General features: G+C 43.0%; 1 protein-coding gene across 4 annotated transcripts in view; it reads right to left on the bottom strand.

Annotated features, from left to right (window-relative positions):
- The window catches only part of RCAN2 (regulator of calcineurin 2), a 161,543-nt gene that overhangs the window by 31,517 nt on the left and 111,734 nt on the right, over positions 1-18,292 (bottom strand). The window lies entirely within an intron of this gene.

The following is an 18,292-nucleotide window of genomic DNA, read 5'->3' as shown; positions in this document are numbered from 1 at the left end:
TATACAGAGCTGAGGTGTCTGGGGGGAGCAACAGCAGCCGCTGCCGGAGCCGCTCTAAAGTAAGCAGGGGACAGGGATGCCGGCAAAGCATTTTCCCGGACATGTTCAGCTTTTTGGCAATTCCCCCCGGATGGGGATTTGAGGACCAAAAAGCCAGACATGTCCGGGAAAATCCAGACGTATGGTAACCCTAGTTTAGACAGCACAGACCATAATGGAATCCTGATCCTGATTTGGGCCACTGGTTGGTGCAGTAATATAAATAAATAATGGAGAAGATAAAAATATTACAGTGATTACATGGACAGTAAACGTAAAGATATTCTGTGTACTAGTGGTACACGTTCTCATCAGGCATTGAAAGACACACACTGGAATGACTACAAAAAGACTGATTGATTAATACTGGAAGTTGAATGTAATATTGAGAGATCATGAAAACACTTTGGGCCTTATTCTGAATATTTAGCAGTTTTACACTTGTCAGCTTTATGGAGCCAGTTCTGATTTACACTTGTGTAAGTCAGACCAGAATCAGACCCCCTATTTGAGTACTATACAGGGCATTCATTCTGCAAAAGTGCCATGTATGTACTGTACCAACTGAAACTGCAGCACCTATTAAAAAAAAAAAATCTATACATGTAGGGTTTTCTTCCTTTTCAGCTGAGAACAACCATGACCTCAGCAGAGCGCATTAGTCATCAGCTGCAAGTTAATGGCCCTCAGCTGCATCATGACCCATCAAACTCCTCCCAGATAGTCATTAATCTGCAGGAAATGCCGTATGCCTCGATCGTTATTGCCTCTGACTTTTAATATATGCCAAATGTACATATTTCACTAATAGAATTTTAAAACTCCTTTAGGGCCATTCTAATCTATATAAAGTACATTGTATGCATTGTGAAGAGATATACAAATTTTCCTCCCTCCCTTTGATGCAAGTTCCCCTTCAAGTTGCTTGGGTAAATAAGACAAGATTTATAACCAACTCAGTTTGCCTTTTTAATTTTTTTATACAATATTTTTAAAATTTTGGATTGCAAGATATGCAACAGTGAAGACACTTTATATTTTAACAGTATTGCCAATCCCACAAGTTGAGAATCATGAGTCAGACCCCAATAAATTATGAGATTGAGGGTGTTTTTTTTTTTAAAAAGATTATATTGTGTGTTTTTGTCTGTCTTGATTTATTAAATCTCCCCTCCCCTGCACATCCCTAAAGAGAGAGAGAGAGAGTTAATTAGTGTTGCCAACTCTCCCAGATTTGCTAAGTAAAGTGATTTTGGCGCCTATTGCAGGAATGCTCATGAGCTGCCAGATGGTACGAAGCTTCCAGCTTCTCCCCATCACCAAAATTCTAATTAATTCTGTGTCCCCTCAACCTCACATCTGTCCATTCATCCCCTGCCCAGCAATTAATTCTATCCCCCAGCTCCCTCATCAGATCTGCCTCCACCTCCTCACCCCCACCCTGCCTGCAGATCCTGGGGTTCTTCACACCCATCTCCCAGGCCTGGGGGACAACTGCCGTGGTGTCCTCCTTCTCAGGCCTGGTGTTGCAGCAATGGAGAGGGGAGTGGTGTAAGAGCAGAGAGGAGTTGACTCATTGTTCAGAGGAAGGAAGGAGAGAGCAGAACAACCTTGAGCAACCGGGCTCTTTCTGTTCCCTCCTCTCCTCCTAGGAGCAGGGCCGGCTCCAGGCACCAGCGAAGCAAGCAGGTGCCTGGGGCAGCCAATAGAAAGGGGCAGCAGTCCGTCCGTTGTTGGGGCGGCACGTCCGGGTCTGCCGTGGCAATTCAGTGGCGGGTCCTTCATCGGCACTTCGGCGGCAGTTCAATCGCTTCTCTTCTGTCTTCGGCGGCACTTCGGCGGCGGGTCCTTCAATCGGGTTTTCTTTTTTTTCTTTCGCTGCTTGGGGTGGCAAAAAAGCTGGAGCCGGCCCTGCTGGGAGAATGAGTTTGGCTCCTTAGTGGAGTGGGGAGCAGAGCTCAGCTGGCTGCCTGCAGCAGCTCTGATTGGCTGATCTTCCCCAGGAGATGGACAGGTGAGGAAGGCAGCCAGTCAAAGGCAGTTTTCCCCCAGGCAGGGCTGAAATTCAAGAGAGGGCTGAAACTTCTTATGTCATCATGACACTAGCCCAAATTGTGCGACTCGCAAAGAAATCATCAGATTAGTAACACTTGCAACTGTGAGATCCATTCCCTAATTCCCACATTTGTACCTTTCTCCCTCAAAATGGCAGGAAAAGAGTATTGGTATGGTGGGAGTCCCAGATGGCATTGTAACTCAGTCTTACAGGTTCTTTTTCTGAGCACGCAAACTGCGTACAGTATTGGAAGAAATACTGTATTGTAGTTAGCTTTTTTGTGATGCAGTTTCTTTGGAGGGAGCTGTGATGAACAGCAACAGTTTTGCTCTCTGCCTCAATCTCTCTAACTAGAGTCAATTCTTGGTTCAGTGTTGCTTCCTGGGAACTCAGCATTGGTGTTTGGGCTGAAATCCCTAAAAATGGGTGATTGTGTGCTGTTTGTTATCACCTCTGTTCAAGGACTGGTATACACAATGTAAATAAACAAGTGATTATAAGAAAATATCCTGTAACAGGCTGCTCGAAGGGCCGGGCGGCCTAGTGGCTGGCACACCTGACTTCCAGCCCCTTGCTTCCCTGGCCAAGGTGCCTCAGTCCTTAAGGCAATGTGGTAGAAGGATCCGGGCCCTCCCGCTCCACCAGGTCACAACCCAGAGCCCTGTGTGAAGCAACCACCAAACAGGGACCTCCCAGCAGACAGTCTAAGTTCACTGCCCTGGGCTACTTCCTACTGCTGTCCTTTAAGTTTGGGGCATGGCTCCCATAGCCCAAACAGTCATAGTGGCTTAACTCAAGTAGCGCCCCCTTGTGGGCCTTGAGCAGTGTCCTGCTGCAGCCTCAGGTTTCTTCAGATGGGGCAGCTGTAAGTTTGGCAGGGTCTAACCCCACAGTATCTCTACAGTTCAGTAACCCAATTCACTCAGATGCAGGGTGGTCCTTGGTCTCCTCAACAGCCTCCCTCGGTCAGGGACACAGTGCCTCTTACCCAGTGGCTGTCCCAGCTGTCAGGCTTCTACTGATGCTTCACTCTGGCAAGGAGGCAGCTAGTTCCTGCCTCTTTGCCAGTCAGCCCTGAACTGAGCTAGGTTCTCTCCTTTTCTTCTCCCTCTTCCAGGCCTAGCACTGGCTGCAGATATAGCGAGCTATCTGAGCCCATAGACACTCTAACTCTTTCCATTCTGGCGTGAGGTTGGTCGGCTTCATCACATTGATTTCTTCTTCAGTTGGAAACTGATCTGACTGCAAGGCCCAGAAAACTACTACTGCTCAGAGGGAGAGTGACAGTTTTAGCAAATTTGTGGCTTCGGGCCACCCATAATTATTTCAATTTAGGGTGCATATTTCATAGGTTTATCAATGTTCCATTGTAATTTGACAACAGTTAAATTATCCACAAAGTAAAGCGTTACCACACAGAGATTAGTCCAAACCAACAGGTAACAATGGGAGCCAAACAATAGTGAACAAATAATTGTATGCATAAGTAGCTACACCAGCATAGATAAGGGTGATAGTGGAGGACAATAAGAGCAATATTAGAGAAGGAAGAAAGAAAGGTCTTACAAAAATTATACGATACATTTGTTAGCACCATGGCTAGGCATTGTACAATATATAGAAGATGATAGTCCCTGTCCCAAAGAGCACACTACATGCTAAAATATTATTCATTTCTACCCAATATACCGGTTTCTTTCATGGACAGCTTTACTGGTATTTTATTCATTTAGAACCAGAGCCAAAGCCTATTGAAATCTATGGAATCAATCCGCTGACTTCAGTGAGCTTATTATTTGGCACATTTATGCCCATTACCACCCTTGTTTCACATTGTGACTTATGGAACAGCTGTCGTTTAAAACTTTAATCTATTCCTTTTCCTAGACTTTTGTATATGATCAAAGTGAATGTTCAAAGCATCTATTGTCTGCTTTGATTTTTCATTTTTGTATGTAATTAGTTATTTGGAGTTTTAATAACGCATGCAGAAGGGAGCGTTCTGAGTCAAGACGTACAATTTATGATTATTGTCAGATGATACGTTTTCCCCTGAAATATTCTCTTACTTTCAGTATAAAATTTTCCTATGACAACAAAACAGTTCCTAAGAAAAGGTGGATTTTTTTAATCATCAGTCCAGACACTGGTTTCAAAAGTTAAGCATATGTCAAGAGCTTCAAACAGGGAGATGAGCACTGAGTCAGGATATATTCAAGTAAAGGGTGGAAATGCCTTAAATGACTGCAGCTTCTGAGAATAGCCACGACAGACAAAGGTCTAACGGACTATCATTAGCCTTCCTGGTTCTAAGAAGGAAGTCCTAGATCATAGAATCTCAAGGTTGGAAGGGACCTCAGGAGGTCATCTAGTCCAACCCCCTGCTCAAAGCAGGACCAATCCCCAGACAGATTTTTGCATCCGATCCCTAAATGATTGAACTCACAACCCTGAGTTTAGCAAGCCAATGCTCAAACCACTGAGCTATCCTGGAATTTCACAATACACAGAGGGAGAGCCATTACTGACTCCCTCATGAAGCCCTAGGTGTGCTAAAAGTATTTTAAACCAGCTTATTAAGATGGTAGTTAAGAGGTTCACAGGACCTTACTCTCAGCTCTTCAAGATGTGAGGTGGGGGCAGGGGGAGGATGGTGGCTGTGAAGTTAAAAGGAATATAAAGGAGGTACACAGTCCCTTGCAGTCACTGACACATCCTGGATAGTGAGTCTATGAACTACAGAGAAAGATCAGGTCTAAGCGTGAGTCTTCGAGTGTTCTGAATTTACGTTTGATCTTTCTCTGTATCAAAAGCTTCCTGCCTAACAGCTACAGTTGTGGAGTGGCTCCACATCTGCTCCATCCCCACCCTATCCATAGTGAAGGGTAGCAAGCCGACTGGTCACTAGCACTCAACTCTGGGACCTTAGACTGGGTCTCTGCACATAGTATTCCCACTAACTTAAAAGCAGAGCCCTCATACAGTACATTACAGACATATGTCAATATCCAAGTCGAGACCCGCCGTGTGCGTTGGAATGGAGAAATATGGCCATCAGCATGTTTCCTGCACCAGTGACATGTACACTTTAGCCTAAGTTCACCTTTGTGTGTGAGAAATTCTGGATGTCACATCAAGGGAGGCAGTGGGCATGTCTAAACAGCATTTTGGAGTGAGTCTCCAAGCCCAGGTCAACTGATTTGGGATAGCAGGGCGCACACTAGCATGAGCAAGGTAGGCAGTTGAAAATAATCCTTTATTTAATTTTTTCGTTTTATTTTAATGTTTTATTTCATGTCCTAATACTTTATAGTTTTTGGGTGCTTCTGGGTATCTTCATGTTGCATTAGCTAGATTGTAAAGCTCCTTGGGGTCTTTGCATTTTGTGTTTGTGCCAAACCTGCATTTTGTGTTTGTGTTCTGGCCCATGACTGGGGCTCCTAATCTTAGGCTCTACGATAATGCATATAAATAATTAATAACGTGTTAGGCAACCATCCACTTATTCCTTTAGGGTGAACGCACACATTGTCATGTCACAATCTCATAACCAGACGTTTTGCCGGAGTAAAGACTCTGTGGACCCTTTGTAAAAGGGAATTTGCAATGGGATATAGGATGGAATCCTTCTCCCCTCCCACCTGGGGGTGGGTGCAGGACAGCTGCTCCTTGGAAGCTTCTGAAGCCCATGGGCTGTGGCAGTGGCTACTCACATACATGGTTTTGGTTGTGACAAAGCCACATATGAATGAGGTATCAGTGAGAGATTAGGGTGAAGTGCCCTGGTGAAGCAAAAGAACCCCCAATCGATTGCACAGGGCAGCTAGCCCCGGAATGATTTCAGGATAGCTCTGAAATCAGCCTGCTGAAAAGAACTCCAGACTGCCTAGGCTCCAGCATGCCTTTGTGTTCAGCTTCTAATATAGCAGTCCAACAAAAGGGCCCAAGATACTATCTACCCAAGTGCGTAATGAAACTCATATTTGCGTTTCAGGAGAGGCTGACAAGTGTCAGGGGCAGAGAATGCTGCTGCATTGCCTTTTCTCTTTTTAACCAGCTCACATCCCTGTTTACCTCACAAAATGACGCACGTTCTGCTCAGCTCCGCTCATCTGGAAACCAAAGGCTCCTTCAAGATAAAATAAATTGTTCCTGTGGCAGTGCCAAGGGGGTGATTTAATACAGTTTGGAGAGTTCTCAATTCAATTTCACACCCCTGTGATTGTACTAACCCCCCTCCCCCCACCTAACAAACCCACTGTGGCTTAGTTTTCTTCTTTACAAGAGTACGAGCTGATACAGTAGAAAAGCAGAAGAACTTTCATGTCTGAAGCATTCTGAGATTCCAGACACTGTACAGAATACTGTAACCGTCATAACATTATTTCAAGAGTGGCAAACTACTTGGCCAAGTGCATAGTACCTGGAACAGGCTTGTTAGTCCTGCTGCTAGCGCTAGGAAACATGAAGTGTTCTGTGTAACTGGCATTCGTGGCTCTCCAGGAAGCTGCATCAGACTCTGTGCCTGAATACTGTGTTGCATTGCATTGCTTGGTTCTACTGTAAGATCCCTTATGCTGACCAGGGGAAAGGTGAGTGTGGGTCTGTGGTGGAGCTAATGCACCCCCAGAATTCAAGGTTAATAACCTTGTTTTTTGCCTTGGGGAGTCCTCCATAGATTGCAATTGTAAAGTAGCACCTTGAAAAATTAAGCTGAGCGTCAAGGCAGGAGAAAAAGTGCTCGAGGGCTGCCCTTGTGGAAGGAGCATCCGTTCTGGTGCAAGTCCAAACCATAATGGCTAGATAACGTGTGCAGTAAACGCCAAGTGGCATTTCAACATATCTCCCTATCCTCATCCAACAACATACCTACTATAGCGCTGGCTGTGGATCCAGCTCTGCTACTGGAAGAATGTGAATCCAACTAATAAAGGCTTGTCAAACAACTTGTAACACAGGGAAGTATTGCTCTTCACTTACACAGCCTGTTCTGAGATGAGAAATCGAAGGACTGCTATTATTCTAATCAACAAACAGTTACGGAAGAAAGAAACTGGCTTCTTAGCAAACAGGATCTCACTTGATCAAAACAGCAACAGTTGGTTTCTTCTGGAAAAATAAGGCTAGGAAAAGAAATAGATGGATGAAGAATCCTGAGACAACCTTAGTTAAGAAACCAGAGTTATTGAACACAATCTTATCTATTATAAGAAACTATATAAAAGATCTTCAGAGTCATAAAGCTAAAGCCTGGGAGAAGAACTAGTATAACAACAATATTTTGTACTTCTGTTGTGCTGTTCGTGTCAGTGAGCTTCTCAAAGCTTAAATTTAGCTTCACAGCTCCCTGGTAAACCAAGTTCAAGGTCTTGGTCCTTATCTTTAAAGCACTCCATCACCTGGGCCCAGGATACCTAAAAGGTCACCTAAAGCTCTGGGACAACAACCATGATCGACAATTACGCTCCTCTGGCAAAATAGAACTCTCAACAATAAGGATAGGTTTCAGAGTAGCAGCCGTGTTAGTCTGTATCCGCAAAAAGAAGAACAGGAGTACTTGTGGCACCTTAGAGACTAACAAATTTATTAGAGCATAAGCTTTCGTGGACTACAGCCCACTTCTTCGGTGGGCTGTAGTCCACGAAAGCTTATGTTCTAATAAATTTGTTAGTCTCTAAGGTGCCACAAGTACTTCTGTTCTTCTTTTAACAATAAGGATGCGTCTACACTGCAGTTAAACACCCGTGGCTGGCCAGTGCCAGCTGACTTGGGCTCGCTGGGCTTGAGCTACAGGGCTGTTTAACTGTGGTATGGATGTTTGGGCTTGGGCTGGAGCCCTAGCTCTGGGTCCTTCCCCCCTCGCAGGGTCCCTATTGATGTCAGTAATGCAGGATTAGGCCTATGCGAATGAAATGATAAATACTAGAAGGAAACACGATCAAAAGGAAACTACAAGCAGAAGAATGTTGCTTTGTGGCTGCACCGCTATTTTATAACCTCACTAGGAGCTGTAATGTTATAAAACCACCATAAATATATGCTATTCGTTTTGAGACTGTGTCATTCCATTTAGACAAGAAAGATAAACTGTGGAAAAAACATGGAACAATTTAAAAAGAAAAGCTTGGCTTACTCATTCCCGATTTACTGTTCTACCTGATGTGATCAACATTTGTAGCAGTTCAGCAGTTTTTCCCATCACAGTCATGGGGGAAGCTTAACGGTACAACTGCAAATAACTGCACCAGCAGAGTTAAAAAAAGATACTGCCTACCTGCCTGAATTTTGAAAGGCCAAACCAAAACACACTGAAAGTTACCCTCTGCAAAGTCAGACAGTGGAGGCAATTGGTCTTCTGTGTTATACTGATACCATTTACTACTATAGCTCTTTTACTAGCTGGATCCCACAATACTTTCCAAACATTAATTAATCCTCACAAATGCTCCACTGAGGTAGGTAGAAGAGAACACCTCACCTGTCATTCTTGTTCTCAAGACATGCCAGGATGAGAGACAGACACTGCTGAAGTCTAGCCTCAAATACTGAGAGAGCTGTGGCTGACTAGAAGCAAGGTTTCAGACTCTTTGGGAGTCACAGTCGGGTTAGCGGAGGTAATAATAATACTGCCCAGGCTAAGAGTGTCACTTCCTTTGCCCCAGCACTTACAGTTCAATCACAGAAGAGCTTCTCATAAACTGACACAAAGTCACCTCGTTGTCCTCTGTCAGTTCCCTCTTTAAAACTCTCCTTTGTCATATCACCTACAAAAGGCTAGATAATGGTTAGGCACTTGGTGTGCTGTGACCACTGCCTATCATGCTGACCAGTATTCTCTCATGGTTTCCTTATGCTCCCAACTCTGTATCCACTTGTTAACTCCTCTTATATTTAGACTGCAAGCACTTCAGGGCAGAAACTGTCTTTTGTTCTGTTTGTACAACACCTAGCACAATGTGTTCTATGATTCAGGGCCCTAGATGCAATATAAATAATCATAATCAAATAACAAATACATAAATAAATAAAATAATTATTAATAAATAATAATAATAATGTGGAACTCTCCAGAGAAGGTGAGTGTGATTTATTATAACGTACCTAGGAAGGACAAACATTGCAAGTATATTCTAAACACGACTGGAAACAGGATAAATTAATTTCACATATGGTTAGGCTAACTGCAGTTCCCTGAACAAAAAAATACATATTGGGAAGGGACAAGGGACAGGTGGAAAAGAATTCCACCCTTTTCCAAAAGACGGAAAAGAAATAAGATATGGAACAAGACAGTAGTCTCTCCTGTTCCTTAAGCACAATAGATCTTGCTCTGCTGGTACCTCTTATGAGATACAGAGCTCTTTTTAGGACCCATTCCTGAAGTCCTTGGGCCTGTTTCTCCTCTCAATCAATTAGGTGTAGATCCGGGATAACTCCATGCAAATCAATTGGATTACATCAATGCAACACAACTGCAAGATTAGAATTAGCTCCCTGTGATGGAGTGTTTATCCCACACTAGTTTAAAAGGGGTTAATAAGCCTGAGAAGGAACCAATTAACTGGATAGGCCAAAGCTAAGAGGAATTAGGTGGTTCAAGTAATCCCCTGAATGATGGAGCCCAGCTGAGAAGGAATAGGAAGGACTAGGATGAAGCCAGGAAGCTGTCAGCAGAAAGGGGCTGCAGTGAGGGAGCCTCTGAACATTACAGAGGGAAAGAAGGAAACATAGGGGTGAGGTTGTAGAGAAAGTCTCAAGGGAACGGCAGTAAGGTTTAGGAGTGTGCAGACCATGGCTGCTGATTAGAGGGTCCCTCAGCTGGAATCTGGAGTAGACGGCGGGCCCAGGTTCCCCTGCCAGCCACTAAGGAAGTGGCACCGACTGGGCAGTGAATGGGAAGACTGCTGGAGAGACAATTTGTACAGAAAGACTTTAGTACCCCGGAACGGGGAAAGCATATAGTGACCTGGCTGGAGGACCAGGCCACAAAGGGAGAGCTCCCAGAATTGCAGAGAGCGAGAGAGGGGGCGACATGGTGTGCAGCGACCAGCAGGAGGGGACATTGGACCTAGAAAAAGTTAATTGCCAGAGCAACCAGGAGGAGGCACCTTAGAGGTGAGTGTACCCTGTGACACTCCCCTATCTTTCTCCTCCTTGGCGGAATTTACATTCAGACCCTAATCCAACAAAGTATTTAAGCATATGGGAAGTGGTTGAAGATTTGAAGTCAATGGAACTGCTCATGCTTAAAGTTAAGCACATGTTAAGTACTTTGATGAATGGGTGCCATATTGAATTCAATAGAAGTTTTGCCTAAGTAGGGATTTAATAAAGATATTGGGATCCATTTGTGAGAGCTAGACCCATGGCAACATAACTTATATGTCTGTGATTTGATAGAGTTCAGAGGCAAATTATACATGATGCATTCAGCTAGCATAATTTTCCATTGTTTTATTAAACGTTTTAGGCTTTTTCTAGACTACCTTTTTTTCTACGTTAAAAGAGTGATACAAATGGGGAAAATGGAATATGGAAAAGGAGAGCAAGGTTCAGTGAACACCTTGAAAGTGGGTTTGAAATATAGCTAAAAGGGCAAAAACCTGAAGTGATGCATGAAGCGAAATAACAGACTCCCTTATACTGACGTCTCCCTTAGACCTCCTGACTGCTGGTTATTGATATGCTAGTGTAAACTGATATACGTTACATGTCAAGAAACTAGCTAGAAGATGCAAGGCAGATGTCAGTTAAAGTTTGGGGTGGCCTAGTTTAACTTACATATTACTGAACCTCTTGTTGGTTGCTTTTCTTGCTATATTTCCTCTTCCGCTCTCTCAATGTGTGAGTTACGCTAACACAGACTCCTTTATAGGGTTTGTTTAGAACAGGAAAAGAAGTTGAGATTAAGGTGGGATTAATTTACCTCAGCCTCTTTCCCTATCAAAACAAACCAATACTCAGTGGGTCAAATTCAGAAGTGACATGTATGTCTCAGGGATTCCTTGGTGCCAACTGGCAGAGGGGACAGGGGGTGCACAGAATTACACAGGGATGCTCTGGGTCAGATATTTGCCTAATAGTTCACCTAGAGTGACAGCAAGTGTGAAAAATCAGGATGGGGTGGGGCGGTAATAGGAGCCTATATAAGAAAAAGCCCCAAATCTCAGGACTGTCCCTATAAAATTGGGACATCTGGTCACTCTAAGTTCACCGAAGGGCAGCGTGTGAGGTTTCTATTGAGAGCCAGTAGCCCACTCGTCATCATAATCATTGTAAAATGTCTTTATAGAGAATATTTAAGGAGTTTCTGTGTCTATACTGAAAATTATGCTTTTGAGGTCTTGGAGTTAAGGTAGGTCATTAGGAGGTGACACACCTCATGCCTGAAGGGAACAACTCTGAGGTAACAGATACCTATTTCCCGGTCAGGCCTTTACATATTGTCTGCCTCACACTGCAGGCCTGTTTGCATACTGAGCTGGGGTGAACGGAGAGATTGTGAAATCAACAAGAGGAAGAAACAAACAGCAGCGGGTGTCCAGTTTATGAATAAAGGCAAAGGACTGGTCTAGCATAGCAAAGAGAGACACTGAATCTTTCACCTGGGAGGCAAATTGACAGCGTGCCCGTCTCATGAAAGAAGGGTCATGGCCTGCTTGGCTATAAAGCGCTGCAAGGATTTTGGGTGCACAGTACTTTATTAGATACGAGAGTATCTCATTAATTAAGTCTACACTGTGTGTTATTTTATTTTATATGTAACCATTTGTTTCCAACACACTGTGTGTTGTTAAATAAACTTATACTTGATTTCGCTATAAACAAATCTTAGGGCTGTGAGGTAAGCGGAGCAGTGAGCTGAGATAGAACTAGTAAACTGGGTGTCCTGCTTCTTTGGAAGCAGTGGATCAGTGAATACTGCAAATGTCCAGTGGACCTGGGTTACATATTTCAGGGGACACTCAGAGGGCTAGGGGGTTGCTGTATGAGTAATAGGTGCCTGTGTAGGCTGAAAGGAGAGGGGCTTGTGTTGCCAGTGGCCAATAGAATTGGCGAGCTGACCCCCAGCAGGCACAGACAAGGCTCCCTCATGTCAAGGGCACACAACCTCACAACCTGGGATACCCCCAGGAAGCGTCACAACATGTAAGGCAGCTAAGTGTATACAAGCTGCAGACCGATAGCATGGGCATGAGCCTAAGTGAGAAAGTACATATAGAGAAGTGCAGCAGGAGCCTAAGTTGGAATAACATATAAACTGAGGGAGCTGAAAAAAGGCGGAAGTTACATCAACATGAGGCTCTGTCTAGACTTATTTAGACTCTTCTCTGAATCTGGCTCAGGGTCTTTTTTGCCACCATTTTATTTATGCTGCTAAATAAAGAACAGAAGGCTAAATAAAGAGCAGAGGGTTAAATGCTGCACTTTGATGGGAGTTTAATCTGACTTATTGAATGAGTAAAAACTGCAAGCTCTGGTCCAAAACTGCAACTGCCATGCACCTTTGTGAAGCTTTGCATCCATTTCAGACACTGAAGAGTGAAACCAGTCCTTGCACTGCTCTAGAAATACGTGGACTATGAATTCATTGGCCCATTTTTCTCTCTCCAATTTCTTACCTCAGTCTGGGCTGCAGGTAATCAGCTGACACTTCTAGCAGGTGTGTGTGGGGGGGCAAGATGTTTCTGAAAAGTAAACAGATTTGCAATACTAAAGTGCATTCTACACGAGTTCCCTTTCCGACACTGAAGCCCTTGACCCATTCCTAGTGGAAACACAGAAAGAAAAACTAGGAGAAAATTAGATTAATCGTTCTAGTGTGGTCTGGCCAAAACTGCAGCCAGAAAAATAAAACGTTAGGTGAGTTATTCATTGCCCATTCTCTGCTCTGCTCCACTAATGGACTGTCACAAGGGTGTGAAAACAGGTTATTCACTGGGCAAAACTGCTCTTGATATGAGCAGTAGTAGAACCTGCCTTCACAAGAGAGGGAGTCAAGCTGACTCTGCTCCAGTGTTGGGAAGAAAGGTCGCATACATTATGGTTCAAATTCCACCATTAGATACGTAGGGTGCTGAAATTCATGTGTGTGTGCTTCCAAAGGCTGGATCTGGGCCTTCAATAAATGAATCTTACTTTGCTCTTCAGAACAATCTTGTCTCCATTCATAAAGAGTGTCGAAAGGTAACCCTATGGTCAAAGGCTGTCACTAAAAAAGGTACAAAATGAAGGATGGAGTCCCCAATGGCCCTTTGACTCCTACATAAAGATCCACACACAACTGTACTTCTATTTTGGTGTGAATCAACATAAAAAGAAGGAGGATTGGATATTTATATGGATAAAAAGAACATCCAGAATTATAGTGAACATTTAAAAAACCCAGCAGTTCTAGAAAAGTTACAAACACTCATGCTTCAGTGCATAAGCCAACCTCTAACCAACAGAGATTAAGAAGAAACTTTTCCTATGGCCAGGTTACCCCATAATTGCCTATAAAAGGCAATTCTGGCACCTTCCTCGTAACAGGACACTGGACTAGATGAACCATGGGTCTGAGCCAGCTTGGAAATTCCAAACTTTCTAGGTTAGATAGATGGGGGTGGGGAAGAAAATCCCCAAACTTTTCTTCTTCTTCTATTTGGCAAGCAGTGGTACTCATCTCTGAAGAAAGCTCAAGTTCATGAACACCACATGTGCCATTTCCAAGACAAATGGCTAATTTCCATTTGGCAGAGATTTTGTTTTTGAAACACAAGAATGGGAAAGAACAATAATTCTGTTTTATAACTAAAAACCTTGCAGTTTTTCGCAACATCTTTTTCATTTACTAATGAGGGGAAAAAGTATCAATCATCAGCAAATCACAATGAAAATGATGTTATTGGATTGGACCTATTTAGTACAATGCACCCTTAGTAGAAGCTTGCATCTAATGCTACTACAGTAATCACTGATAGGGAGGGCAGGGATGTTTGTGGTTGGAGAGGGGATTGGGTGACCACAAAGTTGGGCTTTGTTCCTGTTCATGAATTACTCACTGGGTGACCTTTCATGTCACTTACGGCCACATTTACAAAGATATTTAGGCATCCAAAGATGCAGATAGGTGTCTGGTGGGATTTACAAAGGTGCCTAAGTGAGTTAGGCACCTACCAGTGAAAGTCAGTGTTTCCCCAATGGTGAAAGCTAGTTGCCTAATCCACATAGGTGCTTTTGTATAATGCCAGTAGGTGCTTATTTGCATCTTTAGCTGGCTATGTACCTTTGTAAATTCATCTCTTAAAAGTCCAATTCTGTAACATTTTACTCTATGTGAGTAATCCCACTGAAATCAGTGGTACTACTCATGTGAGTACAATTTTGCAGAACTAGAGTGACATGAAAGTGAATGGGACCACTTCCTTTGACTTCAGTGGGCTTTGTATCAGACCATGCTAACGATCATTCACGAAATTAAGGGTTTGCGGAAACAGGCCATTTGTTCTCTGTGCTTCAGCTTTTTCCCCATCTGTAAAATGGGGATAATACTTACCTACTCATCTGGAATTATTGCTTGTAAAGTTCTTTGCTCTTTCATAGAAACTGTAATCACAGTTCAGGTGGCAGAAATAACAACTAAATGATCTTGGTCTTTTTGGTTATAATGTAATTTTAAACAATTAAATGCCTGCTGCTAAATGTTGATAGTCAGCTCATATAACATTTTATAATCTGAACAGTGGTATTAACATTAATGGCATCTATGTATTATTTATATTATGGTAGTACGTAGGAACCCCAATCAAGGATCAGCATCAAAGCCAGGGCCAGCTCCAGGCACCAGCTTGTCAAGCAGGTGCTTGGGGCGGCCGCTCCGGAGAGGGGTACACGTCCAGGTATTCGGCGGCAATTCGGCAGACGGTCCCTCACTCCGCCTGGGAGTGAAGGACCTCCCGCCGAATTGCCGCCGCAGATCGCGATCGCGGCTTTTTTTGTTTTGGTTTGGTTTTTTTGTTTTGGCTGCTTGGGGCGGCCAAAACCCTGGAGCCGGCCCTGATCAAAGCACTGTATAAACAAGTACCAAAAAATGGTAGTCTCTGCCCCAGATTATTCACAATCTACAGGTCACACAGGACATAAGAGGTGAACAAAACAGACAAATAGGGTGGGATGATGGGGCAACGGTAAAACTAACACATTTTAGCAGAAAAACAGAAGACAGGTGCCATTTTGGTATTCAATAATGATTTGTAAAAGATATAGTAACCTATGGTCTGTCAAGCCAAAAATAACAATTTGGGCAGATTGCAGATTTTTGGGTGCAACTTGTTTAGCGTAGCCAAAAGAGGAAACTGATATATACAACTACCTCATAACTAGGTATGATAGATTCCAGCTAAAAGTAAGCCAGACCACCATATGCTATGCTTCTTACAGACAAGGAAGACCTCATTCTTGAGCTCAAGATAGAATATCTGTAGTTCCCAGGATTTCAAAGCAACAGATGAGTACCAGTCTGTAACCATTAGTAGCTACATACTGTATATGTGCATGTACAATCTGTGTGTATGTGTGTGTGTGTAAATAAAATACAAACACACACCCCTACCTCTTTAGCTTCTCCATGCCTATACCAGTCAACACTCTTCCCGTTCCCAAAGTAAATACTCTTAGTCTTTTGGAAGCTTCTCTGTATGAAATTCTCCTTCTATCTGTGATAATCATTTGTGCCCTTCTACTCTGCCTTTGAAACTGAATGAACCAAAAGCGCACACACCATTTAAGCAGAGAATGTATTATGAATGTCCATAATGGCATTATAATATTTTCCATATTATTTCCTATCCTATGACTAATGCAACCAAGCCTCTTATTTGTTTTTATGACTGATGCTGAACATTGAGCAGAAATCTTCATTCAAATGTGCTCAGTGATGCCACAATCTTTCTCCTGAGACACACATGTAATTTGGGAACCAGCAGAATATGTGCATGCAGCTTAAATCATTGCTGTTGACTAAATGTATCAGTCTAGTTATTTATTGCTAACGCAAGAGAGATTGTTTAACGCACCTGAACTTTTAATTCTTTACTTAAAATATGCAGGTTAAGAAAACATGTTCTCTCTCCAGAAGTTGTATAAAGAGATCAGTAACTTTTTTCTGTCTCGCTACTATAAATAGCAGATATAATGTTGTTGTGAATAACCAGCATTTGGCCTGATTTCCTGTGCTTATTATGATTCATGACCAGTGGTGGTCTGCAGAAAACTGGCTGGTCACATTATCCTGGCTTTCCTCCTTGTTTTCAGCTCTTAAATTGCTTTACAAAGACAACGAAAATACACTAAATACTTGTCTGATATCACTTTTCAAAGGAAGCAAGCGTTGTAGTTGTCACAGAGTTGCTATGTGATACCATATGAGAAGGGAAGTGGCCCTTGCAGTGGAGGATAGGAAGGTCCAGGCAAGTCATTCTTTTAAGATGCAGTCTATACTATGAAAAAGTTTGTGGTTTCCTGGTTAGTGGTTAAAAATTAGGATGAGGCATCAGATCTGGATTTTATTCCCAGTATAGCCAAACACTTGTTATGCTACTCTGGAAAAATCACTGAGGTCCAAATTTTCAGAAGTGCCCCCATTTTTGGTATTCAATTTGAGATACCTCTCACTTGCTTTTCAGAGATGTTGCAAGTTCAGAAATTCATTGTCTTCACCTGGGAATTGCAAGTACTCAACAGTTCTAAAATCAAGTTGGTCACCCAAATCAGTGGCCACTTTAAAAAACAGGGCCTAAACTTTTCTGTGCTACAATTTCCACATCAATAAAAGGGGGGTAATATTGACTTATGTCATGCGTGTTGTGAAATTTTATCAATTAATATTTGTAAATAATAATAATTATTTGCACTTGAATAGCACACCTTAGAGGAACTCTGCATACTAAACAAATATTAACTGAACTGGCCTCACAGCATCAATGTATGGTAGGGAAACATTATCAGTCCCATTTAGAAGTAAGTGTACTGACATAGCTAGATTAAGTTATTATTAGTGTGAAAGTAGTGCCTCCAAATGTAGTAAGCACTGTTCATACATCTGGGAAGTTCCTGTCCTTAAGAGTTTACAATCTAGAATATTTTAATATGGCTAAATGTATACACCTAGGAAGAATGTAGGCCATACTTACAGGATGGAGAACTCTATCCTGGAAAGCAGTGACTCTGACAAAGATTAGGGGGTCAGGGTGGATAATCAGCCGAATATGAGCTCCTAGTGCGATGCTGTGGCCAAACGAGGTCTGGCAGGATCATTGTGCAGCCAGATAAAAATATATATATATACGTGGAAGAGCTTTGGTGTGAAGTTACACTTAACCCTGCAGTCACATAGAAGGAGGCAGATTCCAAGTCAATTAGAAAGCTGTGGAGTCAAGTCTCCCCCTGACCCTTATAGTGCAGTAGGATTCTAAAAATTGCTTGTTTTGACTGCTCCCAACTAAACCCCTTAATGGTTCTCTGCTACTTCAAGCATTTTTCAGGATGATGTGCTGCTCATCGCAGATTGCAATGTCTCTTGAGACACTGCTATTTGAGGAAAACAGCTGACTCCCTGTCTCATGAAAGGACCTTGTTGGGTACAGGAGACAGTGTGCAGCTGAAATAGCAGACACTCAGCTGAACATACTGCAATTGTGCCTGCTAAGAGGACTGGATTCCAGAGTGTCAGAGTTACAGAGTTTCATTGTTCCTTGTGCCATTATATAACTATTCCAAAGCGGAGGATGTTTTGAAAAGTTACAGAGTAACAAATGGAAAACTTAAAAAAAGAAAATGAAATTGAAAGTGAGAAAAATACACAAACTCAGACTCCTAGACTTTAAGGCCAAAAGGGACCATCATGATGAGGGTTAAGATTTTGTCACGGGTGTTTTAAGTAAAAGTCATGGACAGGTCACAGGCAATAAACAAAAATTCATGGAAGCCCAGACCCATCCATGACTTTTACTAAAAATACCCTGTGGGAGGATGAACAGTCAGAGTCTTGCTGGGGGCTGACCCCTGGCAGCTGATCCTGCCCCGCCATTGCTCCGTGGCAGGGGCTGAAAGTCGCTGCTCAAGCCCCGGAGGCTGATGCAGCCCAGGGCTGCTGTTCCAGCGGTGGTGGCTGACCACCGGTCCATTGCTCTGGTGGCCCCACAGCTCCGGTCCCAC

Source organism: Trachemys scripta, chromosome 3, assembly GCF_013100865.1.
Source record: "Trachemys scripta elegans isolate TJP31775 chromosome 3, CAS_Tse_1.0, whole genome shotgun sequence".
In the NCBI taxonomy this organism is placed as follows: Eukaryota; Metazoa; Chordata; order Testudines; family Emydidae; genus Trachemys; species Trachemys scripta.
This window is presented reverse-complemented; position numbering and strand designations above follow the sequence as displayed.